General features: G+C 34.9%; 1 non-coding gene and 1 pseudogene across 2 annotated transcripts in view; one reads left to right on the top strand and one right to left on the bottom strand.

The window, feature by feature from the left end:
* LOC101050783 (uncharacterized) overlaps positions 1 to 25721 on the top strand; it is a 387580-nt pseudogene that overhangs the window by 20928 nt on the left and 340931 nt on the right. The window contains exon 2 of the transcript XR_012514904.1: positions 11335 to 11395. The product of XR_012514904.1 is annotated as an uncharacterized LOC101050783 (transcript). The remainder of the gene's footprint in view (positions 1 to 11334; positions 11396 to 25721) is intronic.
* LOC120368496 (U6 spliceosomal RNA) lies at positions 21441 to 21547 on the bottom strand. The gene has a single exon (XR_005582607.1). It is a non-coding gene; the product is annotated as a U6 spliceosomal RNA (small nuclear RNA).

The following is a 25721-nucleotide window of genomic DNA, read 5'->3' as shown; positions in this document are numbered from 1 at the left end:
TACAACAGTGCATAGATACGTCTTTAAATCAGCAGAAATTCAGAAGAACATGGCAGGTTAGAAATGATAGGATGATAACTTAGATTTGATTATGGCAAGATTAACCAAGCAGCTGTTGAGATTGGATAATGATATGTGAGGTTCTCATCACCCTGTAACTTGTTTCCACTAATACAGATTAAGAATGTCTGGATAAACTATAATTATCTCTGTGGCTTGTGTATAACATAATTACATTTTGCCAGTGCAAAGCACTTTATTAAGTGGAAAATGATTTTTAAAAAGTTGTACAAGTGGCTACAAGAACAAATCAACTAAGGACAGAAACATAGGTACTTCATAATAGTAATGTGAAAAAAATACTTATCTCTTTTTGTTATATAGAGTTTTCAGAATTTAAAGTCTTGTTTATATGACAGATACATGAGGGATGATTTCAAAGATGTTGACCGTCTTACTGAAGTTTGTACCCTAGGTATCCAGACCACAAAATAGAAAACGCAATTTTTGTCTGCCTTACGTAAATACAGTACTGAGATCAACTTGTCTTTTAAATGTCTGAATGCTACTTGATTACAAAAAATTTCTCTTGAAGCAGAGCACCCAAAACAACAACAAAACAGTAAAGAACTAATTTCAGAGCCTTGTAATCCACCCTACCACATAAAAAGAGTGATATATATCTGATAACTCTCTATATAATCAGGTTTGTTAAGTGGTAGTCACTATGTATTTTATAAACACTACCCGAAAATATGTAATGTGAATGTATCTGTTAATCAGCAAAAGCTAACTAAAGCTGAATGCAAGGTACTCATTTCCATTCTGGTGGCATTCTTATATAAGTATTTTAAAGCAACTATCATGAGATAGAGTGTTAAAACTGGAGTGAACAATTGGGAATGCAAATTTCAGCTCTGAGGTGTTCCGCCTGGCTGAGTTTCTTACACCTTCTGAGCCTCCATTTATCCAGAAGTAAAATGCAGCTAAGAATTTCTACCCCACTGGGCTGCTGAGAGAATTAAATGAGATAATTTACATGAACAATCTTCTTAGAATATGTTTATTGAATGTGACTTTGAAAAATAATTTACAAAAAATGTGTCAGAGTTAGTTTTCTCTCTTTCATCTCAAAGGAGAGGATATGAAATAGATTAAGTGACATTTTTGAAAAAAGTTCCACATTTGAAATTATCTTTAATTTGTAAAATTGTGAATTTATCTCTACTTATAGAATAATTATTTCCTCTTCCTTTGATCTCCTTAAGTGTAATAGCCCTCTCTTTATTACTCTGAGAGGAGGCGTATATTTTTTAAATATTTTTAAATCACACATCTAAAAAAGTATTTCTCAGTTATTTTTTCTTAAGCTCTTTTTTGAATATTTATAATTTCTTTCCCTTTTATTTTCATATTTCATACCTAGTATTTCTGCTTTCATTAATTATTTTTTTAATAACTTGGCACCTGGGCCTGTTTTGCAGCTATATGCAGCAGTCCCAAGTACTATGTATAGTTTAGTTTTCAATCAGTTTCTTCTCTTACTTTCTGCAAATAAAGACTAGGTTAGGTATGTGTGTGATTAACAGGGTCCAGATATTCCTATTACTAGATCTTTCTATTACTAGATCTTTCTTTGCTTCTGTGTTATTTAATATAAGGCAGAAAATGACCCTGCCACTTACCGAACCATCAGGATCCCCCATCTTCCATCTTCACCACTATTATTCCTCCTATGTCTCTATGAAAAATATGTCCCTAAGATGGTGGTTGACAAGAGTGTGAGAGTTCAACAGTAGGGAATATTTCTTAGAAGTAAGGCTGAATTAACAGTTACAGAGAAACATTGTGAAATAGCTTATAGGTATGTAAATTCACTATTTTTAGATCCACCTCATTTTTTTAAACTAACAGCATGGTAATTCATGGCATGGACTTACCATCATACCATATATTAAAACACTCTTCTATTTTTGGATGGTTATTTCATTTCCTCTGCTTCATTGTTTTGAACATCACTGTAGTAAATACCGCTATATATGCCATTATTTGCAGAAGTGAAATTCCTAGTTAAAAGTTGAATTTCAGAATTGTTCTTGACAGTTTATACTTCTATCAACAATATCTCTAAGTCTTATTATTAAGAGAAAATGTAAGACTTATAATAATATATTTTATAAATCACATGTATGTTAAAAACCATCTATTATGTGAATGTATCATTTAACTTGAATGATATACACTAAATACTTACCTCTGGGGAGGGAAATAAGAAAAGGTGGGGAAGGAAACTTTATTTCAAATATGTGTGTATTGTTCAGATTTTTTTACAATAAAAATGAGTTTATATACTGCTATGTATATCTTTTTTTTTTTTTTTTTTGAGATGGAGTTTTGCTCTTGGTACCCAGGTTGGAGTGCAATGGCTCAATCTCGGCTCACCGCAACCTCCGCCTCCTGAGTTCAAGCAATTCTCCTTCCTTAGCCTCCCGAGTAGCTGGGACTACAGGTGCACACCACCATGCCCAGCTAATTTTTGTATTTTTAGTAGTGATGGGGTTTCACCTTATTGACCAGGATGGTCTCAATCTCTTGACCTCATGATCCACCCTCCTTGGCCTCTCAAAGTGCTGGGATTATAGGCGTGAGCCACTGCACCTGGCCGCATATCTTAAAATAAAATAGAGACATAGCAGTATTATTATAGCAGTATCAAAGTAAACAGTGTGAAAGCATCAAACCTGAATTTCATAGCTGTAGTGTGATGGCATTTTTATTCAGATATTTCTAGGCATATTTTATGGTCTGAGACTCATCATATGCACTAGCATGTAAATTTATTTTTTATAGGTAAAAATAGTAAAATAATAAAACAATCTCAGTTTCCAAAGCAAATTATTTCCATCTGTACCACTGCATAAATGTAGTTCTGATTCAACCACACGAACAAGATTATACATGTTTTGGAAAAATCACTATTTGCTGAAGATCATAAGCAATTCACATGCCTTGTCTATGGTTAATTTTGGTAATAAGATGCAAGACAGCTAACAGATCTTTAAGCTATATCTAGAAATAGTGCCTATTGAATTTAAGCTGATTATGCAGCTTATTTTGGTTGCTTTTCCTCTTTCTAAATTCTGAAGTTCAAAGTTTAACTTGGAATTGTTTTCTCAAGTTTAGCCATAGCCAAAGTCCATGAAATGGCTTATGTCTGTCAATAGTTGACCTAATAGATTAGTCCTATGTTGACACTTTGTTCTTTTCATACTAGACTGTGTGTATAATATAGGTATGTTATTTTCAGTATGCTGTGCTTTAAAACGGGATTAGAAAATCATAAAGAATTTTTTAAAAATGTTTTGATGTTTCAGTGTTTTTTAGTAGGGTTTTGGGATATAGCATTTATTCATTAATTAATTCATTATTCTGTATTTATTCAAGAATATCATCAATAATGTATTGAACTCCAACCATGTTAATGGGGATATCAACACAAGAACAGTACAGTCACATAAGAAGCATGAAATCAATGAGTTATATGAGATATTTGAGTTGCTGTGTGAGAACTGTGTATCAACAGGAGTAAAATCATCAAGAAGAACCTCGTCTGCCAGTGTCATCAAGAAAGGATTCATTAATATGGGGAAGCTCCAACAGAATTTGGATAGACAGAAATGGGATTATTTTTTCACAGGCAGGGATGGAGATATGTTTTAGACAAGGAGCATTTGAGAGGGTAATAGAAGCACAAAACCACATGTCTGGTACATGTGACTGCTAGAGCATGTAAGTAAGGAATGGTGAGAGATGAGAATGAAGGTAAGGTGGTAAAGCAGGGGTAAGATTTTGGAAACCATTAAAGACCATGTAAAAGTTCATGGACCTTTTCCTTTAGGAAGTGAAGAGCTTTTAAAGCATTTTCAGCAGGAGAGCAACAGAGCTGCTGTACATTTTAGAAAGAGAACTTGGTCAGAAATGCAGAGGATGAATGGGAAATGCACAGTAAGAGGCATTAAGTGATTCCTTCTGGTAATATTGAGACATGACATAAAGCCTGAATGGTGGGAATGGAGAAGAAAGGATTTTGATGCAGGATATGATAAGGAAGTAGTTTGTTTGTTTGTTATTTTGAGATGAAGTCTCACTCTGCTGTCCAGACTGAAGTGCAATGGTGCAATCTCCACTCACCACAACCTCCACCTCCCTGGTTCAAGCAATTCTTCTGCCTCAGCCTCCATAGTAGTTGGGATTACAGGCACGTGGCACCATGCCTGGCTAATTTTTGTATTTTTAGTAGAGACAGGGTTTCATCATGTTGGTCAGGTTGGTTTTGAACTCCTGACCTCAGGTGATCCACCCGCCCTAGCCTCCCAACGTGCTGGGATTACAGGAGTGAGCCACTGAGCCCAGCAGGAAGTAGTATTAACAATTCAAAGTCAGTGATAAAATTTGGATGATGTGAAAGAGGCAGTAGATTTTCAAACATCTGTCTTGAGTAAATGAGTAGATGGTGATGCTGTTCACCATTAGGAATCGGAATGGCAGTTTGGGAGTAAAGAGTGAGGAGTGTTTAGTGTTCAGTGTTTAGCTATGTTTTGTTTGGCATGTATTTGTGGCAGTCAGGTGGAGATTCCAAGTATGTAGTTCAATATGTGGACCCAAATGTTAGAATACAGGGATGGATTAGAGATACAGATTTGTTGGTCCTTGGAATTTCATAAATGTAACATTAATACCTCACAAAACAAAATGTTTAGAGGAGGAAGAATAACATTAGGAATAGCAATATGTATATAACACTAGAGGAGGAGGATATGATAAAAGAGCTAGTAAAAGAGCTTACCAACATAATCCATAGGGTGTCACAATTAGGAGTTTATTAGGGAACTTTTTGAGACTAGTCTCAGTAACACAGTGAAAGTAGAATTGGAGCACCCAGTGTATAGTAGAATACCATATAAATACAAGAGTTAAAATGAACATGTTCATGTTCTTTTTTGAAGAGCTTAGCTATGTAGGGGAAGGGAGGACATTCACAGGGTAGAGGGATGCATTAATTAATTAGACAAGAGACACAAAGGCATTACTAATAATCTATGGGAAAGTAACTGGTGGAGTGAGAGATGGAAAATATAGAAGAGATAGGAATTACTCATGAGGCACAGATACAGTAACTCGACACAGTACAGCAGAAAGAGGGAGAACTGGCTATTCTTATTAAGAAAACTGTGGATGATAAAGTAGAAATTATGGCATATGAAAGGACAGCCTGTTAACCACTTATATAGCAATATAGGCAAAATAACTGAAATAGTAGACTTTCCCCCAAATCTCCTTCCCCTCTACCATATGCTCGACACACCCTTTTGATAAAGAGCACCACAGTCTACCTTGTCGATCCAGCTGAAAACCCGAGTTTTCGGTTTATTCAGTTTCCACAGTTTATTCTCCAGACATCTGGATTTCCTATGCTTCTGTCCATTTCTACTTCTGCATTCCAGCTGAAAGTATAGGTATGTTATCTGTGGACTACAAGAGTAGCCTAACTTTTCTCTCTGCTTTTCTAGAGTCACACAGCCCCACTCCTCCATCTGTTCTCCACTTAGCAGCCATAATAATACAATAAAAAGGAAAAGCAAGTCATGTCACTCTCTGGTTCAAACTCTTCAATAACACATAGTGGGCATGTGGTAAATTATGGCTATTGTCATAATAATTAGAATTTTCCTTTCGCTCTTTTAGTTTTCCCTTTACCTTCATTTAACCCCATAATAGCAAAGACATTATTTAAAAATTGATCAACCTATTCCAAACATAAGATTACAGATAGATTTGTGGAAAATCATTCATTAATGTGACTTATTTCTGTAATAAACATCTGACTCCTTGCTGATGCCTTATTTTAAATGACAAATAAGTAAAACTGTTTCTATCACTTGTGTTTCATTTGACCCCTGAACTTTCACTAGTATGTAAGATAATACTTAAAACAATCTTTGACATTTTTTTCTAATTAGATGACAAGCAATCTCAATGCATGCACCATGTGTTTCAAAGATATAAACTAGAGTGAAAATTGTAGGTAAAAAAAGAATAAAAGAAGGACACAGTGATATTTGATATTTTTGAAAATCTCAAATCTCGCAAACCTGAGTTTTACAATGACCATGATTGGGGGAAAAAAGCATAATGTAAAACAATACTTAGAAATGCACTAAATTTGATTCAAGGAGGAGAAGGTACTGGAGAAGATCCTGTTGAAGTCTCATGTGCTGAAGAAAATTTACTCCAAGAAAATAGGATGACAGTGGTCAAAGATAATAGTTACAAGCTTTGGTGGTGCAGTTCTGAGCTTTTAGTGTTATGATTCTGAAAAGATGACGCAGATAGTGTCTTTATACAATGGAATTGGTCCCTAGCAGCAGAAGACACAGTTTTTAAGTTCAGAAATTTCTAATTAATGTCATGTATATGGTGAATTACAGATATATATATATATATAAAATATGTAATAATATGTAATATAGAGTGCTGTAATATATGTAAGGAGTTTTATTTTCATGATATATACCATACAATGTTCCTTCTGTCCTAAGTATATGGCACTTAAAGAATAAAACACTTCTTACCTTAACTATGACATTGTGGAAAAGACACAGAACTAGTAATTAAGGAGCCTTAACCAGATTCCATTCTATCTATCACCAGCTATGTGAATGGGTTTGTTTCTTCTTTAAAATGAAGAGAATGATTCTCCTTAGTCATTCTCTGATGGGTGCATTCAATGAACTGATTCTTTTTTTGTTGAAATCAGTCACTAATTGATTACCCTGAATGTTATATTAAGAAGGTTTAGAGAGGATCTGAAAGTAAACTTTGCTAAAACAGCAGTATTCCTAAGTGAGTCAAGTCAGTAGTCACATTCAGAGGCTTTGGACTCGGTCACAAGGAATCTTAACCAGTAATCACTTCATACTATGTAACCATTCCACATATCTTTCAGTTGCTATAATTTTAAGAAAACCTTGGCAACTTGGTCTTATGTTTAGTAAATCATTTTAGGCTCTTTGTTTTCCAGATTTCAACTGAGGTTTTTGTAACATCAAAAGCATCCCAATTTGCCTCATGTGAAAATCATTGTAAAATAATTAAGATAATTGTAAAAGTCATTAAGATAATGCAACTCAACAGGAGTGTAGTTACTTATATCTTATTGGTAGGAAGTACAAAAATGAAGGTATGAGAAAGGTGTTTTAGTGATCTAGGGATTCAATCTGTTATTTTTAAACTATGCCATTCTATTTTGCAAATGCCTACTATAAGTGGAACAACTGAACTCATCGCCAAATATGAAACAGTGGTTAATAAATGATTTGCAGAATGTATCTCAAGGTCTTTATTCTGCTCGTGTATGTGGAGTCTGTTTGCTCATTTGCACGTGTGAAACTTATAATCTCTGCAGCATGTTTTTAAGCTTCACACTGAGCCTGGAAGTTGACACAAACAGATCAGTAAGTAAATAAAACATCTTTGAAAAAATTATATGAAAAAAATTTGTTTTCTGAAAGTTTTATCTTTGCACAAAATGTCTATCTACATGTCAAAGATATTCAGATGTTTAGTTAAGCACTTTGTAAGTCAAATATATTTCAAGGCCAGGCGCGGTGGCTCAAGTCTGTAATCCCAGCACTTTGGGAGGCCGAGGTGGGTGGATCACAAGGTCGAGAGATCGAGACTATCCTGGTCAACATGGTGAAACCCCGTCTCTACTAAAAATACAAAAAATTAGCTGGGCATTGTGGCACGTGCCTATAATCCCAGCTACTCTGGAGGCTGAGGCAGGAGAATTGCTTGAACCCAGGAGGCGGAGGTTGTGGTGAGCCGAGATTGTGCCATTGCACTCCAGCCTGGGTAACGAGCGAAACTCCGTCTCTCAAAAAAAAAAAAAAAAAAAAAAAAAAAAAAAAAAATATATATATATATATATATATATATATTTCAAAAGTTTGAAGAAAGAATATTCATTGAAAATTAGGCTTGGCTCATAATACCAGTGCATTCTGAACTCTTGGTATCTTGGTTAAACTTTCATTCTATATTAATTATATGGATGGAAGAGTTTATTTCAATACTTAAATGAACCAAGATTATTAGAATTAAGCTTCATGAAATCAGGTTCTTTATCTATCATGTTCATTACTAACTCCCCAGTGCTCAGTTAAATGCCTGGCATATATTATAGTTTTAATAAATATGTTTCAAATAATGCTGCAGAAAGAGGAACAGAATAAAGCTTCGAGACTTAGCATCTGGTCACAGCACTATTTCTAAGATCTTAGCCAAACTATTTCTCTTTCCTTGAGTTTCATTTTCCTTATCTTTTAAAAATAAGGATTTTTTTAATTGATGAGAATTCTTTGGTATTATATAAAAATACTTGACAGTTATTATGCTATGTCTGAAATAACATGGTAATCACTATCTTAAATATATTTCCAGAAGTGATATAATTGCCAAACCTATAAATTAGCTTACCTAGTATACAGACTCAAAAAGTTCAGGAAATAGATTTCCTCTGATCACACTTGAAGATTATAGTGTCATTTTCTCCCACAGAAAGTTTGTGAAGTACCATTAAAAATTATGAGGTTTTTATGAGGTGCATGCAAGATGGCCAAATAGGAAGAGCTCTGGTCTGCAGCTCCCAGCGAGATCAATGCAGAAGGCAGGTGATTTCTGCATTTCCAACTGAGGTGTCTGGCTCATCTCACTGGGACTGGTTAGATAGTGGATGCAGCCAACGGAGGACCAGCTGAAGCAGGGTGGGGCGTCACCTCACCCAGGAAGTGCAAGGAGCTGGGAAACTCCCTCCCCTAGAAAAGGGAAGCTGTGAGGGACTGTGCCATGAGGAACAATGCATTCCGGCCAAGATACTATGCTTTTCCCGCAGTCTTCACAACCAGCAGACCAGGAGATTCCCTCGGGTGCCTACACCACCAGGGACCTGGATTCCAAGCACAAAACTGGGTGGCCATTTTCGCAGCCATTGAACTAGCTGCAGGAGTTGTTGTTTTTTTTTTTTTTTTTTTTTTTTTTAACGTATCCCAGTGGCACCTGGAATGCCAGTAAGACAGAATATTTCCCTCCCCCGGAAAGGCAGCTAAAGCTAGTGAGCCAAAGTGGTCTAGCTTAGCGAATCCCATTCCCATGGAGCCCAGCAAACTAAAATCCACTGGCTTGAAATTCTCACTGCCAACACAGCAGTCTGAAGTTGACCTGGGATTTTTGAGCTTGGTGGTGGGAGGGGCATGCACCATTACTGAAACTCGCATAGGTGATTTTCCCCTTACAGTGTAAACAAAGCTGCCAAAAAGTTCAAACTGGTAGAGCCCACCACAGCTTGGCAAAACCAGACTGCCTCTCTAGATTCCTCCTTTCTGCACAGGGCATCTTAGAAGGAAAGGCAGAAGCCCCAGTCAAGGGCTTATAGAATAAACTCCCATTTCCACAGATAACCTGTGGAAAGGGATAGCTGTGTGTACAGCTTAAGCAGACTTAAACTTTCCTGTTGGGAAAACTGGCTAGCCATATGCAGAAAACTGAAACTGGACCCTTCCCTTACACATTACACAAAAATTAACTCAAGGTGAATTAAAGACTTAAATGTAAGCCCTAAAAACCCTAGAAGAAAGCCTAGGCAATACCCTTTAGGACAGCCATCCCCAAACTACGGCCCCGTGGGCTGCATGCGGCCCCCTGAGGCCATTTATCCGGCCCCCCACCGCACTTCAGGAAGGGGCACCTCTTTCATTGGTGGTCAGGGAGAGGAGCACAGTATGTGGTGGCCCTCCAACGGTCTGAGGAACAGTGAACTGGTCCCCTGTGTAAAAAGTTTGGGGACGCCTGCTTTAGGACATAGGCATGGGCAAAGACTTTATGACTAAACCACCAAAAACAATAGCAGCAGAAGCCAAAATTGACAGATGAGATCTAATTAAATTAAAGAGCTTCTGCACAACAAAAGAAACTATCATCAGAGTGAACAGGCAACATACAGAATAGCAGAAAATTTTTGCAATCTATTCATCTGACAAAGGGCTAATATCCAGAATCTACAAAGAACAAATTTACAAGAAAAAAAAATCCCATCAAAAAGTGGGTGAAGGATATGAACAGACACTTCTCAAAAGAAGATATTTATGTGGCCAACAACATATGAAAACAAGCTCATCATCATTGGGGATTAGAGAAATGTAAATCAAAACCACAGTGAGATACCATCTTATGCCAGTTATAATGGCAATCATTGAAAGTCAGGAAACAACAGATGCTGGAGAGAATGTGGAGAAATAGGAATATTTTTACACTGTTGGTGGGAGTGTAAATTAGTTCAACCATTGTGGAAGAAAGTGTGGTGATTCCTCAAGGATCTAGAACCAGAAATACCATTTGACCCAGCAATCCCATTACTGGATACATACCCAGAAGATTATAAATCATTGTTCTGCTATAAAGACACATGCACATATATGCTTATTGTAGCACTGTTTACAATAACAAAGACTTGGAACCAACCCAAATGCCCATCAATGATAGAATGGATAAAGAAAATGTGACACATATACACCATGGAATACTATGCAGCCACAGGAAAGGATGAGTTCATGTCCTTTGCAGGGACATGGATGAAGCTGGAAACCATCATTCTTAGCAAACTAACACAGGAACAGAGAACGAAACACCGCATGTTCTTACTCATTAGTGGGAGTTGGACAATAAGAACACATGAATACAAGGGGTTGAATATCACATACTAGGGTCTGTTGGAGCATGGGGTACTAGGGGAGGGATAGCATTATAAGAAATACCTAATGTAGATAAGGGGTTGATGGGTGCAACAAATCACCATGGCACATTTATTATGCCTATGTAAAAAACGTGCACGTTCTGTACATGTATCCCAGAACTTAAAGTATGATTTTAAAAAATCATGAGCATAGTGGTACAGTCACTTGATTTTGTTTAAGAGAAGCATCAAGTCAGAGTATAGAGTGAATTATTTCTTTTAACTGCACAGTGTGATTCCTGAAGGCCAGAGTTGAGGCTGAGGGCAGTCAAGCTGGAAAGGTAGTTCCTAACTCTGTGAATAAATAAAAGACACATGCTATTTCCTGTGTTTACATAATATTCATATTAAATGAAAATTATGAGTCTGAATGTATTCTTGTGGGAGTTTGGAATGAGTATGAGTCAAGGTTACATGGAATTAATACATTAAATAATATATAAAATAGATTCAATTAATCTTCCTCAATCATTCTTATTTTTCAGATCTTCCTGAATTTTACTGGGATACTTTTCCAAATAGAATTCCAAGCATTCTATTCAAATGGTAAGCAGAACAACTTATTATATATTTTGTATTCATAATTAGTATAACTTTCTGAGTATTGAAATGAGAAATTTGATTTACTGTTCTTCACTCATGTTTTATTTTTTTTATAAGAAACACTAAAATCACTAAAGACTAGAATCACTAAAGAGTTTTTTAAAAATTTTATTTGAAAATTGTAATCCTGAAACGTAAATCTATGACATGTAAACCTGGGAACTGTTTAATCACTTTACTCTAAAATCTGGTAATAGGCTACTGGCAAATATTTTGTAAACAATATATAGGAAGAATTGTATATCAAAATATACACATAAAACTGTCTTTTCAGATAATTATGTATTATTTATTTTCTTATAGTAAAATTATACAACATATAACCTATAGCCTTCCATAGATACGTAATTAACTATGTTTTGAAATGATATCCAGTTCAGTACCCTCATACATTTGACACTTTGATAAGTTGGTCTAACGTCACTTTGGGGGTCATCTTCATTAAGTGTTTGTTTTCTCAAGATTTGAGGTGGGATGCATGAAGTCATTCTTCTTTATAATTATGTGGCAGGAACTGTCTCCCTGAAAACTTTATGGTTAAGTTTGTGACAATCATGCTGTCACTCAGATGGTGCAAATTATTTTAATGCTGTTGAATATAAGAGACATGTCTAAAATACAGACCGTTCTCCATCTGAGCTTATGACCCAAGCAGTGTGCTTCAAAATTGCATTTATCATATTTTTTCCTATTACAAATGATATGATGTTCATAATGGATAGATAAATTAAAAGCACATAAATACAAATTTTAAAAATCCATATTCCCATTACCTAATGTAACCTATCAACCCTCTGTATGAATTGGTGAATGTTTTCAGTATATGAACACACAACCTACTGTAAAAATTTAAGAAACAAGTGTGATGATGATATAAAATGCAGATTGGCCTCCTCTAGCCCCAATTCCTCTGCAGCTGGGATATAAATGCCAGCTCCACCGCCTGTTCTCTGTGTAAACTTGGGCAAACCCTTTACTCTCTCTGGGCTTTCCCTTCTCATCTGCAAAATGGAGCTAATGATACATACCTAGCTGTTGGAGTTGTCCTGAGGGTGAAATACGTTGATGCAAGTTAGGTGCATAGAACAATGCCTGGCTCATATGTGTTAGATATTGCACAATTATCTATTGTATTTGAATTGATTGTTGGAATTCTTAAGGTGTACATATTTTGTATACTGATATCTCATTTAGCTCTTTATTAATGGTAATTATTCTTCAGTTAGCTTTTTTGTGGTTCCAGGTAGAAAATAATATTTTCTAAAACTAATAACAATTATAGATACTTTAATTTTTTTCCTTTTTAGCATCATACATTTTTTGAGTTCACTACTTATTGCCTTGGCTGGGTCTTTCATTGTGACATGAAATAACTGTATAACTCTTTGTTCTTTCTGATTTTATTAGTAATGTCTTTCATGAATGTAATTTAAATATTGTGTTGACTATTTGTATAAGTTTTATTCTTTTTCTTAAGAAGTAATTCTATTCTTAATTAACTTATTTGATTATCAGAAATTTCTGTTGATGTTCTATAAATCTTGATTACATATAAATTAATGTTTTAAAATCTGCTGAGAAGATGGTTTGGTTCTCCCCTCTCAGTCAGCTGATTTGCTAATATTATGTTACTCTTGCATAGCTGGAAGCTTACTTTTATTACATTTTGTAGCTCAATTCCTTTTTGTTTACTTGAGAATTTTAAAGAACGTTCCAAAGTAAGAATGATATGTAGTATTTTTTATTGCTTGAAATCTGTTTGGTACCATTAAGGATGTTATATTCACATTGAACTTTACAAAACTTTTTTTGTGGAGTTACATATATGTAAAAAATTACAAACAAAATAAAAAAATTATAATTATGTGGCGGGAACTATTCCTTACAAGTAGAATAATCGGACCACAGAATCTGTTTTGGAGGTAAAATTGGGAAAAATGTTTTCATTAATTGTTCTTTGAATTTTGTAGGAATTCGACTTCTTATTGAGTTAATTTCCAATCTGACATTTAAAAAATATTGTTCATTTTGTTAAGTTTCTCATTTTACTGCCACATATTTATAAATTATGGTCATATAGTTTGCAAAATCATTGAAGAGGTTTGATAGACTCCTCATCATTTCTAATTTTTATGTGTTTTTTTCCCCTTTTTCACTGATACTGTATGCCCAAAGTTTGCCTGTTTTATTGGTTCTCTCAAAAAGCCAAAAGTAGAATTTACTTGTTTGATATCTTTCTCTTCCTGATTTACTAATTTGCTTGATACCTAGTCTTTTTTTTTTTTTTTTTTTTTGGAGAGGGAGTCTCGCTCTGCTGCCCAGGTGGCAGCGCAGTGGTGTAACCTCGACTCACTATAACCTTTGCCTCTTGGGTTCAAGTAATTCTGATGGTGACTTAGCTTCCTTAATAGTTGGGATGACAGACTTGTACCATCATACCTAGTTAATTTTTGTATTTTTAGCAGAGATGGGGTTTCGCCATGTTGGCCAAAGTGGTCTCAAACTCCTGACCTCAAGTGACCAGCCTGGGTTGGTGGATCAAAGTGCTACGATTACAGGAAAGAGCCGCCATAGTTGGCCAAAACCTAGTCTATTTCTCATTCCATTTTTTAAATTCTGACATTTATTTCTATGAAAATATCTCTAAGTGTATCAGGTTGTACACACTAGGGTTTTGAATATGATTGATGTTTAAAATGTTTTGGAAATATCTGAAAACAACATGTAATCCTTGTCATAGACTTACTTGGATGTTGTTTTATCAATTTAGCACAACTCATCATAATATTCAGATTTCATGTTCTTATATTCTGATTTCTGGGCAGAGATGAGGTTAGTTTGTGCAAATTCTTAAAATGCCCAGGTGATCTATTTGAATGCACTAGGCATAAAACTATGGAATATAAGCTGGTGAGTTTTATGAGTAGACCCTGGGGAAAATGAATCTTTGAAGATATGAAAGAACGACTACAGTGGGGTAAGACTAAGGCCAAATATAAGATTTAAGGATCTGTTTAGTTCAGCATTTCTACTTTTAGGAATCTGACCTTGAGAACTACCTTCCAGTCTTTGAAGGAAGTGTTTAGTGTTCTTATTCTTTCCCAAGGCAATTCCCGCCATCTTCTACTTTTCCTTCATCCAGTCCATTTCCTCCATCAGCTTTCCTTCTCAGTCTTTTTGTGACCCTCTGTGACATTAACTTCTTAAATGTAAAATATAATGACTTTCTTGTCTCATGAACTTCATCCCCTACTTTAATTTTCAGAAACTGATAGAGCTTGTAAAAGCCAACACAAATTTTTACCTGAATTTGAGATAAAGCATTCAGCCAGCCAGCCATCAAACATTTTTTGAAAATCAACTATGTGCTAGGCACCATGCTAAGAGGTAGAAAAAGCTGCCTCCCTACAAGGTGTAGAGAACCTTTAACCTCCACACGGAAGAACTCTTAATCTTTAGCTTGAATTCTCCAAAGTTCAGTATCTCCAACTGACATTCATATATTTTTGATTTGATGACCTGAAGGTAACCAGCACTTCAATGAGCTCAGTCCTTATCCCTAGTCTTCCTCTCCTACCATTTCCTGTCCTGGTTGATGGCTGATATTAATCTATGCTAGAATCCTAATAGGCTGTCAATAATGAATATTTATTTAATATTTTATGCTATATCTTTACTCTGTCCTATCCTTAACCAAATTTCATGAAGGTCCTGTTGATTACATCTTTACATTTATCCCAAACTTCTCTTTATCTCTGTATTTATTACCACAATTTTAGAACCACAACATGGGTTTTTTGATTTTTTATAAACCCCTAATTATTTTTACGTCCCTCCCTCTTTTGTCCACCAACCACACTCGTACCAGAGCTCTTCCTAAAATTTGCATATGATAATGACAGCAACCCATTGAAAAGTTTTTATTTTTCTTTGCTTAGAGGAAAAATCACAAATCCTCAGGATGCATTCCATTTTCTTCACATCCCAGTACCAAGTTTCTGTCTTCTCAATTTATTCCCCTCCTCCATCTCCAACATCCTCATTCCCCTGAATTTAATCACATCAAATTAATGTGCATTATGGCTTCTTCATGCTTAGACCATTTTCTGACACGTAGTGGGCATTCAACCAGTGTTTGCTGGTCATTATTTTGAAAAGGCAAAGGGCTAGGCTAAGCAGGAGCATATAATCGATCGCCTGAGTTGGTCAGACTGAGAAGATATTGTTTAGTTGATAACTTACTGGAACTCTTGAAGTTTTGTATTAGAATACCATGGAAATGGAATTCATCTATACAACTTAGAAATGGCCTAGTCTAGTCTATGTTTCTTGAATGTTGAGACCTGAAGTATCAGGGACTTTTTTAGAATAACAGTTGTAGCTTTTTAATACTATGAGATTTATTTCTCCCGAATCTGTGGCAACAGAGGTAAACAATGGTTTGAGTCCTGAGTAGGAATTTAAAAGACATGATGAGCTGTAAATATTATTATTATTATTATTATTATTATTATTATTGTTATTTTTGAGACGGAGTTTTGCTCTTGTTACCCAGGCTGGAGTGCAATGGCGCGATCTCGGCTCACCGCAACCTCCGCCTCCTGGGTTCAGGCAATTCTCCTGCCTCAGCCTCCTGAGTAGCTGGGATTACAGGCACGCACCACCATGTCCAGCTAATTTTTTTGTATTTTTAGTAGAGACGGGGTTTCACCATGTTGACCAGGTTGGTCTCGATCTCTCGACCTCGTGATCCACCCGCCTCGGCCTCCCAAAGTGCTGGGATTACAGGCTTGAGCCACCGCGCCCGGCAGCTGTAAATATTATTGACAGAGGTAGATTATTCTGACTTGGCTCCAAACTGATTGCATATATGTAATTTACCTTCAAAGGTATATAATTATTGATATATTTATATTGAAGTATTTTATGAGGATGGAATTTTCAGGGATTTTTTTTTAAAGCATGTAATTGGATATTTGATTTTTAACCTCTAAAAGTAAGGTTAGAAATAGAGTACGTCATGGAAGACTTCAGATGGAGAGAGAGTGAATGAATGTAGCTGCTTCGTATAACTTGGCTCAAATAGAGACTGTAGTTTTTCTCCTGTCTATCGTATGAAAAGCAGCTAAGCTAAATTTTCCTTGTTATGTTTTTATAGAGTTGAAAGTTTTGAATCAAATTTTAAATCTTTACAATTATCCTTTTAAATTTTTAACTGCTTGGTCTTAGTTACTTCTTTCTAACTGTCAAGGTATATTTATTTGCCCTTAATAATATAATATGTAGTATTTCACAAACCTTGTCAGTGACAAATTCTTTGAACTAAAGAATAGATTGTTTGACCATTCCAGTAATTAAGGAAATTAGATTAAATATGTAATGGTTGCACTGATTTTTCAAACATTGATGAAGGAAGCATTATTCTCAGTTGACTTAGTATCAAGACATTCTTCTTCCAGATCTTGAAAAATAAAATATTCAACTTTCCAGTTCAAGTTAGTGGGAAGAGCTGTAAATTTGTTTCATAGCTTTCTTGATATTGTATACATTTCTCTAGATTGTATAGTTTTAGAAGATTATAAGTATTAGGAATTCAAATGCAATTTTGTATTTAACTTAGAAAAAATAATTTAGGTCCACACTGAAGATCTGTGAATGCTTTTCTTTCAAAGAGGGGCTCTATTATTCAAGTTTGAAAAATACTACAAGGCTAGTAGCTTAAAATATCCCTTTTCTAAATGTTAAGATGGTTCCTAAGGTACAAGGGCAGGTTTCTGAACATATAATTATAAAATCCTATTGATGTATTGCGTAGTGTTTTCTGAGAGCATCTAACCCAATGTCCACATTGTATAGAGTGCCAAAGAGGTTGAATGAATTACCAAGTACAGGGAGCTAGTCAGTGACTCACAGGACATAAATCTAGTGATAAGTATATGCAAATAAACATGACAAAGTCATTCACAATAACTTAAAACAAGAGAGTTGAGTCAAATCAAATCAGAAATATTAGCGCCCCTGTAACTCCACACACACTTTAGAAAGATAACAGCCATGATTTTTGATATGTGAAGTCCCAGCCATTTTGTGTTCACAAATCTAACTGCACCATGACACAGTCGTGGAACTAAGCCACAATGAATGATTTAGCTCTGTTTCCTCTTTCTTCTCAATGTGGCCATGATTCTCATATCAATATGCCTTTCCTGGACTTATCTCTGAAGTCTGTAGGAGATAACTTCCTCTACATTGCTAGCCAGTGCGGGGGACTTGGGTTTCCTTGCGGAGCTGCAGGATATTTGTTCTATCCTGTTTACAGCCAATGGGGGGCCCTTTGTCTTCCCTACAGTGAGCCTTTTCATCTGCACAGAGGGAGATACAAAATCGGAAATTATCTTAATTAAATGTTTTCCGTCCAGAAACAACTAATTCCCTAACTTGCTCTATTGGATCTTCTTGGAGGTGCCCCTTCCCACCTCCCTCTGTGGTGAGATTGCAGGTAATAGACCTTATCACAAAAGACAAGGATAAATATTTTTCAGGACACAGAAGAATCTTTGAGTATCTACATTTATTTACATTCATTCCTGTGAACATATTTAACCATGCGACATATTAGTACACCTAGATGAAATATTTTCCTTTATAATATTTTCAAGAAAAATTGTATCCCCTGAACAAATTATAAAAGTGCTTTTAAATATCCAAAATAAATATTTTGAGAATATTCATTTTAGGGTTCAAGTTTCTAAAGTATCCTATTCTATACTAAGTTATTGTAATATCTGTCATCTAGAGGAACTTGTAGGTTTATTAGCTCTATAATGTCAACATTTGCAGATATAAAACATTTTATATTTCTTAGCGCTGTAAAAATACATGAGGAATAAATGAAAATGCAATAAGATTTTGGTCGAGTTAACTAATAATGAATTTCTTTCTTAAAGATCAAGATAAAAATTCTGAATTTCTACTGTTCTGTTTTTAAAATTATAAAGTTAAATGTATCCAGTTCCAGTGTAAACTCTACATTGCTAATTTTTTGGAATATGAATATAATGAAAGTTTATATGTGGTTAGTTGTGAAAAAATTATTATTCTGTTATTTAAAGAATATAGAATGTATTAAGGAAACATTACCTAATTGTCAGATTATTCACAAGTTTTAGCTGAATTGATTTTTTTTTAGAAAAAATTATGTGAGGCATTTAACATATTTGTTTTGTCAGAAGCATGTTTTGATAGAGGAATGTTAGATAAAATATCAGTTTCATTTAAACCAATTATAACTTTTAAATTATAAGTACATCTTATAATTTTTATATTTTCACTTCCATATATTATTTATTGATAAATATATGGATAGAAAAATTTGCAAAATTCAGAATTTTTTAGTGATAATCTAATTTTTGAAATAAAATGATTTAATATGTGCACAGTAAATGTAATGAAAACTGTGTCTACAAATGTAAGGTCCTGTGGTTTGGGGTTTGCTTTTTGTTCAAAAGGCATTGTTCTATGTGAAGTAGATATACTGATTTAATATTCTAATTCAGTGCCTATAAAACCCACCTTTACTTAATTCTCTGCTTTCTGCAATTCCTCAAGGGTAAAAAAATAGAATGTCACTTCTTTAAGAGAGGCATTTTCTTAAATGAAAAAAAAAAAGTCTTTTGAAATATTAGTGAGGTACTGGTAATTTAATACCCTTTAAAAAAATTAAAGAAATTTAAATTAAAGAATCTTATGATTAGTTTCTTTTCTCTATCTCAAGACCAAGCATATTTTTAATTAAAATTAAATATATTTCAATCTACACTCTATTACAATAAAGGAAAGAAATAGTTATTATTACAACTTTTGGAGAGTTTTTAAATGTAGTTCCTCATTGAAGAGAATTTACTTTCAATCACAAGAAGTTGGTTATTCAGTGTATTTTTATCGGATAGGCATTATATAATTTCCTGCATCTCATAAGGAAGAGCATATATAATAAAGCATCCAAGAACACAAACTTAATTTTAAAAAGATAGCTTTTGTTGAGTTGGTTTCACTCTATTAACCTTGAAATGTTGGCAGGTAGTTTGAGTTTTAGTGACAAGATTCTGTTGCTGCTAGGGATGGCTCTGGACATTTGATAGGCTGAATTTCACAAGAACAATTTACTGTGTTTATGGAGAGCTTAGGTCTTATTAAGGAATAGTATCCCTTCCCCAAGTTTAGGTTCTATGTGAGCATGAATTAAGAAATCTATTTCTGTTTTGGGAAATACACATATATTTTTAATATAATTTTCAAATGTATTTTTTAAAATAACAGCTCTATTTTAACCTTCTAAATTATATCTTCTTTACCCATTTGGTGTTGCTGAATAACCAAAATTAGCTTTTGCTTTCCCTGCTAGAAATTTATAATTTTCTTAACACATCCTTTCTGTTCTGAGTAAAAGTAAATAAAGGTCATTTAAAATACAGTATTAAATTTTTTTTTTTTGAAAAGATTCAGCTTTTAAATTCTTCAGTTATTTATAAAAGTTTCTACCTAGGAACTTATTTTTTGCTACTGATAACTTTGTATTAAATAATTGATGCCTAAAATATATATTTAGTAGAATAAATAAATTAGCTATAAAACAAAATTAGAAGAGCCACAAACCAGGTCACAGTAGCTCACGCCTGCGATCCCAGCACTTTGGGAAAGCTGAGGTGGGTGGATCATTGAGGTCAGGAGTTTGAGGCCAGCCTGATCAACATGGCAAAACCCTGTCCATACTGAAAATACAAAAATTAGTCAGGCATAGTGGCAGGCATCTGTCATTCAGCTACTCAGGAGGCTGAGGCAGGAGAATAGCTAGAACCGGAGAGGCAGACGTTGCAGTGAGCTGAGATCACGCCACTGCACTCCAACCTCGGGACAGAGCAAGACTCTGTCTAAAAAAAAATAAAAATTAAAAAAAATACATTAAAAAAAAAGAGAGAGAGAGAGCCACTAACTGAAGACTGGTTTGGCTGGGTTCCATTGCCTTGCTAAGAATGTGAGCTGCCACTATCTAGGTACATCAACTGTGCATATGTCATTTAGCCCTTTAGGGTCTCAGATTTTGTCTCTGAAAATAAGATAAAAACTCAGCACTATTTTATAATTCCAGATGACAAGCTGCAGGATCAGGTCTTTAGCTTCTTCATATTATTAGAGAGGATGTTGAAAATGTTATTACTAATATTGCTATTTTCAAAGATAAAATAATTTTACTATCAAATTAAAATCAGTTCATTGTTTTATCCAGAAAGATAGACATTAATTTGAATTAATAACATTTTCTTTTTTTTTTCTTTTTTCTTTTTTTTTTTTTTTTTTGGCTTGAACAACAGTAGTTTATTTTTCACAGTTCTGGATCTGGGGGTTTAAGATTAAGGCCTGGCTGCCTGCTTGCTGTGTCTTACGTGGTACTTTCCCTGTGTGTCCAAATGTCCTCCTACAAGGACACCAGGCATGGAACTAGGGCTTCTGTTGTCCTCTTTTTCTTTTTCTCTTTCTTTTCTTTTTTTTTTTTCTTCCTTTTTTAATGTATTTTGGGCTCTTGTGGACATGTGCACATCCTGCATCCTGCAGGATTGTGACATAGGTACACACATGCCATGGTGTTTTGCTGTTTCCATTCCTTCCCCCATCCCTACCGCCATCACCGACATCAGGCATTTCTCTTGGTGTTATCCCTCCCCAACCTCCCGCCCCGCTGCTGTCCCTCCACTTCCCTCCCCTCCACCCTCCCCCACCCAGCCCATTGAGTGTTGTTCTCTTCCCTGTGCCCGAGTGTTCTCATTGTTCATCACCTGCCTCTGAGTGAAAACATGCGGTGTTTGGTTTTCTGTTCTTGTGTAAGTTTGCTGAGAATTATGCCGTATAGATTTATCTATATCTCTGCAAAGGACACAAACACGTGGTTTTTTTATGGCTGCATAGTATTCCATGGTGTATGTGCCGTGTTAAAGATATATAATGCTTCACGAACTTGCATGCCATCCTTGCGCAGGGGCTATGCTAATCTTCTCTGTATTGTTCCAGTTTTACCATATGTGCTCCCGAAGCCAGCACATATTTCTATTTTTTTTCATACTGCCATTTCTTTTCTAAAGATATGCAATCTTATGCCAACTGTTAGAGAAAGGAAGGACAAGGTTATGAATATGTGCAATGTGAATCAAAAATGATTCAAGAGAAATTATACGTATATCAGGAAACTTCTTGCTCTTATTGATGCTCAAGCATGGTGGAGGTGACTTGAGGTATAATTTAGTTAACTCTATTAGCTATTTAGACATATATTGTCAAATTCAGAAACACATTTGTGGTAATATAATATATAATCAAAAAATATATCATGATTTTCTGATGGATTTGTGATAATAGTAGGTTCCATGAATATCTCTCAGGAAGATATTGTTTTTTTTTTTACCAAAAGGTAACATATCTATATTATGGGGATATAAACATGACTATAAAATTTGATTCAAATGATTTATTTGATATTCACATAAATCAAATGATTTTTTTGATATTTTGAATATTAACATATTCATCAAATAAATTTGATATTGATGAATATCAAATAAATGAGAAAGAAAACATTTATGATGAGATGGAAATGTTTCCATTCACACCAGACATTCTATACCTAATTATTACCTTTTGTCACTCATCAACAAAGATAATATTAAGTTGCTTTCTTATTGGCATTTTAAAATATGTACTACTAATTTTGTTCAGTAAAATATAATTTACTTAATCTGCTCTTACAATTCTATTCTGTGATGTTTTCCAATATGAATAGTTATTCCAACCACTTTTAGAATTTGTATCTTTCCAATGTCCTTTCATAGTATCTTTTAGTATTAACCTTTGGGATAAATATTAATAACATCAAGTCAACACACAAAGTGCCTATTCATCTTTGTTCATTCTATCACTGGCTCTATTTAGATGAAAATCATATAATCAAAAATGTCAATATATTATCTGTGTAACAAAGTGTCTCCAATGACACATTTAGTATAAAAGTCATGTTGTACTAATTTGAGAATAGAATAGATCTATATCTCATTCTAATAATAATTCTCAATGAATAATGCGTGGCTATTTCAACTAATGCATTAAATAGATAAAGATATTTCTTGAAGAGTTCAGTCAGTTGGCTATGCCGCCAGTTATAATTGAAACCAATTTTCAAGCCATGAGTTATTTTTTGTTTGTTTGTTTGTTTGTTTTGTTGTTTTTTATAAAAGGCACTGTTTCTGTATACTGGTACTAAAAAAAATGGATCATCCTTTTTGATACAACTAAGGTGAAACATTTTTTCATTGTTTCCTGTAATTTTAAATTTGTCATTTATTATTATATTTATGGTATTTATTTCTATGTGCCTTACACACAACTCTCACAAACTTTGTTTCTCTGTTTGCTTTACTCTCTTTTAAAACAATTATTCTAGCTTGTCCTGATGAAACAAAATACCATAGACAGGGCGACTTATAAACAACAGAAATTTATTTCTCACAGCTCTGGAGTCAGGAAAGTGCAAGATCAGGGTACCAGCATGGTTGGGTTCTGGTGAGGGTCCTCTTCTAGGTTGCAGACTGCCATCTGCTCATTGTATTCTCACATGGCCAAAAGAGGACTGGAGGGCTCTCAGGGGTATCCTTTATAACAGCCTGATCCCATTGATGAGAGCTCCACTTTCATGACCTAATTTCCCCCAAAGGCCCCACCCCCTAATATCACATTGGAGGTTAGGATTTCAACATATACATTTCCAGCCAACATGTACATTTCCATTGGACAGTCTTACAGTCTTTTCAGTGTTTACATGCATAATTTACTGCAAGACTTGAAATGAAACTTCTTAGCTTTGCTTTGTCTATATTATATATTTTATCTCAAGCTAGCTCTACATTACTAGTGATGTTAAATTTCAGTAAATGGAAAAATTCTTTGAGACTACTATATTCTCTTTCATTATCCAAACACCTCTATTTTTACAATTTGATTAGTGTTCTTGGCAGTGTACAACACAATTGAATTACACTGGATGTAATTGCCTGTTTTTAAAATATATCTTTGGATGAAAAGAGAAATATTATGAAGGACCTTGTCTCATTGTGCCATCAGTATATCATGGCTGAGAATATTTCAGGTAAGATAATGTATTACACCTCTGCTTTCTCAGAAAATGAATGCTAAAATATGGAAGTAATTGATTCTGATTGTTTAATGTGAGAAACAAAGTTTATACTGAACATTCTAAGCCATTACCAAAAGTCAACTTTAAACTTTAATCAAGACATTTAGAATTCTACAGTGTCAACTATGATAGATACTCTCACACCAAGGTCAACACAAGAGTCACCAGAGTGATTTATTTAAAAGAGAGTCCTGAGTACCACTCCCAGAAATTCAGATTTTTTACTTTTTTTCTTGTATGAAAATAGGTAATCTTTTTTTTTTTTTTATTGTACTTTAAGCTCTGGGTTACATGTGCAAATCTTGCAGAATTGTTTCATATAGGTACATGCATGCCATGGTGGTTTGCTTTCTCCATCCCCTTGTCACCTATATCTGGCATTTCTCCCAGTGTTATCCCTCCCCAACCTCCTCGCCCCCTGCTGTCCCTCTCCTAGCCCCCTGCCCCCCAACAACCCAGTAGGTGATGTTCCCCTCCCTGAGCCTGTGTTCTCATTGTTCAACACCAGCCTATGAGTGAGAACATGTGGTGTTTGGTTTTCTGTTCTTGTGTCAGTTTGCTGAGAATGATAGTTTCCAGATTCATCCATGTCCCTACACAGGACAGGAACTCATAGTTTTTTTATGGCTGCATAGTATTTAATGGTGTATATGTGCCACATTTTCTTTGTCCAGTCTATCATCAATGGACATTTAGGTAGGTTCCAGATCTTTGCTATTGTAAACAGTGCCACAATAAACATATGTGTGCATGTGTCTTTATAATAGAATGATTTATAATCTTTTGTGTATATACCCAGTAATGGGATTGCTGGGTCAAATGGAATTTCTGTTTCTATTTTGTCAAAGATCAGGTGACTGTAGATGTGTGGCATGGCTTCCAAGGCCTCTGTTCTGTTCCACTGGTCTATATCTCTGTTTTGGTCCTTGAGGAATCGCCACACTGTCTTCCACAATGGCGGAACTAATTTACATTCCCACCAACAGTGTAAAGTGTTCCTATTTCTCCACATCCTCTCCAGCATCTGTTGTCTCCAGATTTTTTTAATGATCATTATTCTAACTGTCAGGAGATGGTATCTCAATGTGGTTTTGATTTGCATTTCTCTAATGACCAGTGCTGATGGGCATTTTTTCATATATTTGTTGACCTCAAAATGTCTTCTTTTGACAAGTGTCTATTCATATCCTTCACCCACTTTTGAATGGGTTTCTTTGTTTTTTTCTTGTAAATCTGTTTTAGTTGTTTGTAGATTCTGGATATTAGCCCTTGTCAGATGGGTAGATTGCAAACATATTTTCCCATTCTGTTGGTTGCTGCTTCACTCTAATGATTGCTTCTTTTGCTGTGCAGAAACTCTTAAGTTTAATTAGATCCCATTTGTCTGTTTTGGCTTTCATTGACAATGCTTTTGGTGTTTTAGTCATGAAGTCCTTGCCTACACCTGTGCCCTGAATGGTTTTGCCTAGGTTTTCTTCTAGGATTTTTATGGTATTAGGTCTTCTGTTTAAATCTTTAATCCATCCGGAGTTAATTTTAGTGTAAGTTGTCAGGAAGGGGTTGTCCAGTTTCAGCTTCTATCACATGGCTAGTCAGTTTTCCCAGCACCATTTATTAAACAGAGAATCCTTTCCCCATTGCTTGCTTTTGTCAAGTTTGTCAAAGATCAGATGGCTATAGATGTGTGGCATTGCTTCCAAGGCCTCTGTTCTGTTCCACTGGTCTATATCTCTGTTTTGGTACCAGTACCATGCTGTTTTGATTACTGTAACCTTGTAGTATAGTTTGAAGTCAGGTTGTGTGATGCCTTCAGCTTTGTTCTTTTTGCTTAGGATTGTCTTGGCTATGCAAGCTCTCATTTGGTTCCATATTAAATTTAAGGTGTTTTTTTCCAGTTCTGTGAAGAAGATCAATGATAGCTTGATGGGTATAGCATTGAATTTATAAATTACTTTGGGCAAATGGCCATTTTCATGATATTGATTCTTCCTAACCAGGAGCATGGAATGTTTTTCCATCTTTTTGGGCCTC

The sequence above is a fragment of the Saimiri boliviensis genome, chromosome 18 (assembly GCF_048565385.1).
Source record: "Saimiri boliviensis isolate mSaiBol1 chromosome 18, mSaiBol1.pri, whole genome shotgun sequence".
Classification (NCBI taxonomy): Eukaryota; Metazoa; Chordata; class Mammalia; order Primates; family Cebidae; genus Saimiri; species Saimiri boliviensis.
The sequence above is the reverse complement of the archived record's forward strand: the minus strand, read 5'-3'. Positions and strand labels throughout refer to the sequence as shown.